Source organism: Cynocephalus volans, chromosome 11 (assembly GCF_027409185.1).
Source record: "Cynocephalus volans isolate mCynVol1 chromosome 11, mCynVol1.pri, whole genome shotgun sequence".
Lineage (NCBI taxonomy): Eukaryota > Metazoa > Chordata > Mammalia > Dermoptera > Cynocephalidae > Cynocephalus > Cynocephalus volans.
The window spans coordinates 121,331,431-121,336,908 of record NC_084470.1 but is presented as its reverse complement, the minus strand read 5'-3'; the positions used below and the strand labels follow the sequence as shown (position 1 = coordinate 121,336,908).

The window sequence follows — 5,478 nt, the reverse complement described above, 5'->3', positions numbered from 1 at the left end:
TACATATTTGTGTGGTATATACTTTTATTATATATTTATATGAGTATTTCTTCTATGAAATGCCTGTTCATGTTCTTTGATTTTCTATTGAGTTTATTTTTCTTTATTACTTATAGAAGCTTTTTATAAATTAGGTAATAAACTATGTCTGGTATATATTGTGGATATCTTCTCCTGGTTAGGTAGTCATTTTAATTTTAATTGTGGTATCTTTTACTATATATAGTGAAAAAAATTTTTTTTACATAGTTAAATCTAACATTCTTTTCTTAATAGCTTCTAGATCCTGTGTCATGCTTAAGAATAAAAATTGTCATGGTTTTTCTTCTAGCATTCTTATGGTTTTATAGTTAGAATCTTTAATTCATCTGAAATATATTTTAGTGTGAAGTGAGCATGTATCGCTTTTATTTAGGATGTTCGTCTATGTTTGTAAGTGAGATTAGTTTACAGTTTTCCTTTCTGATACTTATTGTGTCAGCTCTGATACTGATTGTGCTGTTGCCTGTCATGTTTAGTATCATAGTTATAATAGCTTTATAAAATGAATCGGAGAGCTTCCTCTTTTTCTGTTCTTCAAAATAGTTTGCCTAAGTTTAGGACTATTTGTTCCTTGAATGATGGTAGAACATGCTGACCAAACTGCCTTAGTCTGGAGTTTTCTTTGTCAGAAGATTTTAAACTACTGATACTGTTTCTTTAATGATTATAAAACTGTAGTATTCGATTTCTTCTTGAGCCAGCTGTGGTAAGTTATACTTTCTGGGCCTTTGTCCATGTTAGCTAGCTACTTTAATGTGTTGGCATAAAACTGTTTACGTTAACGTTTTACTATCTATAGCATTTATATTACATGCCATTTCATTCATAATATTGGCTGTGCTATGCTCTTTTATTCTTGATCTCAGTTTCACCGTAATTTTTCATTTCTGTTAGCCATTTTGGTTTTGTTGATTCCCATTATGTTTTTATATTACATTTCATGGGCTTCCATTCTTTTTTTTTTTTTTTTTTTTTTTCAGCAGCTGGTGGTACAGGGATCAAACTGTGGACCTTGGTGTTATCAGCACCACGCTCTGACCAACTGAGCTAACTGGCCAGCCCTGGACTTCTGTTCTATATTATTTTCTTCCTTCTCTTCTCTTTGGGTTTATTTTGCTTCTCTTTCCAACTTCTTAAGGTGAATATTTAGCTCACTAATTGTTAGACTATTTTCTTTTCTTTGATAAGGCTGTATGTTGTTTAAGTATTTCTTTAGTTGTGTATCACAAGTTTTGATATGTAATCTTTATGCTATTGCTGTTTTAAATATTTTTCTAATTATGACTTTTCTTTTTAACTCGTAAAGAGCATCCCAGGCAGAGGGAATAGCAAGGGTCAAAGTCCAGCATCAGGAGTGTGCTTGGCATTTTGAAGAATAGAAGGGAGGCTGGTGCAGCCAGAGCTGTATGAGGAAACGAGGGAGTGATAGAAGATGAGACTAGAAAGATAGCAAGCCAGGGACCAATCACATAGATCTTGATAAGCATTTTGGATTTTAGTTTGAGTAATGAGAAGCTATGGAGTGTTTTGGGGTAGAGGAGTGACATGATCTGACTTATGATTTTAAAAGATCACTGACTGTGTGGAGACAGGACTGTATGAGAACAAAAGCGAAAGCAGAGAGACCAGTTAAGGTGCTATTGCACAAGTAACAAAAGCAAAAATAGACAAATGGGACTATATCAAACTAAAAAGCTTCCACACAGCCAAGGAAATAATTAACAGAGTGAAGAGGCAACCTATGGAATGGGAGAAAATGTTTGCAAATTATAATCTGATAAGTAGTTAATATCTAAAATATATAAGGAACTCTAACAACTCAATAGCAAGAAAACAAATAACCTGATTTAAAAATGAGCAAAGGACCTGAATAGACATTTCTCAAAAGAAGACCTACAAATGGCCAACAGATATATAAAACACTGCCCAACATCACTACTCACCCAGGAAATGTAAATATTTTAAGAATTCAGTCTCCATAGATCCTTGTCAAAAATTGCCAATACTGACTATATTGTAAGTCATCAGGGTGGGTCATTGGGAAAAGTTTTCATTTAGTAATAAACATACCTGGGATAAACCTTATTGGCTATGATACTCCCATGCACAAAGCTTGGGGAAATATGAATTAAAACCACAATGAGATATCTCTTCACACCAGTTAGAATGGCTATTATCCAAAAGACAAACAATAAGAAATGTTGGAGAGGGTGTGGAGAAAACGAAATCCTTGCACACTATTGGTGGGTATGTAAATTAGTACAGCCATTATGGAAATCACTATGGAGGTTCCTCAAAAAATTAAGGATAGAACTACCATATGATCCAGCTATCCCACTTCTGAGTATATATGAGTATATCCAAAGGAAATTAAGTCAGTATGTTGAAGAGATACCTGCACTCCCATGTTCGCTGCAGCATTCTTCACAATAGCCAAGGTAAGGAATCAACCTGAATGTCCATCAACAGGTGAACGGATAAAGAAAATGTGGTAGATGGGGGTACTTCAAAAAGCTCACGGAAAGATTCACATTATCTTTTAATTCTATTTTTTCCACAAACTTTTCGAAGTACCCTTGTACATGATGAAATAGTATTCAGCCTTAAAAAAGAAGGAAATCCTGTTATTTGTGAAAACATGGGTGAACCTGGAGGACATTAAGTGAAATAAGCCAGGCATAAAAAGACAAATACTGTGTGATCTCACTTACATGTAGAATCTAAAAGAGTCGAACTCATAGAAGCAGAGAATAGAAAGATGGTTACCAGGGGCTGATACATTTCAGTTAGAAGGAATAAGTTCAAGAGATACACTGTACAACACGGTGACTATAGTTAATAATAATGTATTATGTTCTTGAAAATCACTGAGTAGATTTTAAGTATTCTCATCACAAAAAATGACAAAGTTTGTGAGGTTATGCATATGTTATTTAGCTCAATTTAGCCATTTCCCAATGTGTACATATTTCAACACATCATGTGCACAATAAATATATACAATTTCTCAGTCAATTAAAAACATGTAATTAATTATTATTTATTTTATTTTTTTGGCAGCTGGCCAGTATGGGGATCCCAACCCTTGACCCTGGTGTTATAACACCACGCTCTAGCCAACTGAACTAACCAGCCAGCCCTAATTAATTTTTTAAAAAAGAGTTTATTGCAAGTAATCCAGATGAGGGACAATGGTGGCTTGGGCCAGGGAGTACCGGTGGAGGAGACAGGCCACTTTCAGAATTTCCTGATGGGTTGAATATAGTTACAGGGTAGACTCAAGGACGTCTCCAAAGTTTGGGCCCGAGCGACCAAAAGAAGGAGTTGGGTGGTTCACAGGATTTCCTGGAGACTCAAGGTCTGAAAATGGGCATAAATAAAGGGGAGAGAGGGAGCCATAACCACTGCCAAATCGTACCATAGGACCAGCCTGACGAAGCCTCTCTTGCTGCCAGCGGTGGACACTGGACGCCACCCCTGGCAAGAAAACTGGATATCACTGTATTAAAATTAACTCTCTGTCTTCCTGCTTCTTTGTTTGCATTACTGTTTCCTGAGTGAAAAATCCCCAGTGGACCTGTGCTATAGACCAGGCTGAGGGCCCTTGCTCAAGAGGTGCTGAGACAATACATATCTGGTCTTTCTGCTTCTACAGTAGGACGCCAGCCCTGCTTTTTACTAAAGCTCAAATGGTAGGGAATTCCCCAAATATAGGAAGGGGGATCAGATGAGAGGCAGCCACAAAAACTAGGAATGTGTACCACACCACGTCAGAGCAGTCACCACAGAAACATTGGCCTGCGGATGCAGGAAGGCATCGCAACTCTTTTAAAAACCCAATCTGAGAGAGTTTCATTCACAACCATGAAAGCACATCAAACTCTTCGACAGGAAGATGGACGGTTGCTTTATCACTCCATGGCACAGCGTGTCAGTAACAGACTTCCTTCCGCCTTGCCCGCTTCTCTCGCCACAGCCTGTGAAGCTGGGATTTGTACACAAGTGAGGCTTGCTTTCGAGGCACCCAGGGCCCTATCTCTGTATTAGTCACCCTTCCTATCATCGCAGAATCAGGGGAAAGTGAGTCCAGCAACCCCTGAGGATGGCTGCAGGAAGCAAATGTACTTGAAATCAAAAGGCTGTACCAAAGTCAGACATTACTAAGCAATGGTTTTAAAAGTTTTTTGAGCTGCTGTGAAAACATCCGCAAAACCCCATGAACACCTCCATGGTATTGTTAAAGGCCTTGAAAAACGAAGTTCATTTTTTTTGTTGTTGTTTTGGTGGCTGGTGGGGGATCCAAACCCACGACCTTGGTGTTGCAATGTTGCACTCTAACCAATTGAGCTAACCAGCCAGCCCAAAAAGCATAGTTTGAAAACCACTAGGCAATGCAAAGAATACCAGACAGGGTTTCTGAACACCTGAGTTCTAACAGTGCCACCGGGGCTAAGTTACTCCATGTCTATAATCATTAATCTCTGTAAATCTTAGTTTCCTCTTTTGTAAAATGGAAAAATATATCCATCTCACAGGGTTATTGTAGGGATCAGAAAAGGGAATATATGGAAAATCTAGCTGAGTGGTAACATGTTCTAGAAGTTAGATGTGAATAACTTTCTTCTCACAGACACATGGGACCAAGAATTTTAAATCTAGTGCACTTAGGCCCTGTATCTGTATCATCCAGGAAATTTCTGCTGTCATAGAAGATATAGAGGCCAGGGGTTCGTTGTGCATTGCCACAAAAATGCTACAACAGCATTAATGCTAGAAACAATCTTGTAGCCTCTCCCGTCCCCATCCCTTTAAACACGTCGTCTGAGCTCTATCTTGCCTTACTGTCTTGATTTGTTATGTTGGTGTGAAATGATTCCAAAGTCAGAACCAAAGTTCATGTTCTAATATATGCATCCCATTGCTGAAGGGAGTGCCTCCCAGCTCAGCTCAGGAATGGCTTGCTTGCTCTTCCTGCATCTGGCTAACCCAGGTGCTGCTCCACATTTTCCCCTTCTTGGTCCCAAAGCCTCCTCTTCAGAGACTTTTCTCCACATCCCTGGCGGAAAACTGACTGGCTGGAAAATTCCCCCTTCTCACCAGCTTTGGTCCCTCCAGGCATGGGAGCCATGCCACAGTTTGTGACTGAGTTCTACTGGGAGACTGTCCTCTGGGCAGCTGCCTTTGTTTAAGATACATGCACTTAAAGCCCACGAATTGCCTCTGTAGGCTTTTCCTAACTTCTCTTCTGTGGGTTGGGTTGGGAAATTTCCCCAGGCTTTTGTAATACTTCCTATTTTTGAGAAATAATCTCCCAGGTCTGGCCACAACTGGAAGGATGAAACTGACAGGGCATCTGAGCCCTAGTGAGAGAACAGGGGCAAAGTAAGAGTTAATGGTAGGGAGGTCATCAGCAGTGCCTGTTCACCACGAGGAAAC

General features: G+C 39.1%; 1 pseudogene; it reads right to left on the bottom strand.

Annotated features, from left to right (window-relative positions):
• Window positions 1–2,007: 2,007 nt before the first annotated feature.
• On the bottom strand, window positions 2,008–2,156 carry LOC134391474 (U4 spliceosomal RNA; annotated as a pseudogene).
• Window positions 2,157–5,478: the final 3,322 nt, after the last annotated feature.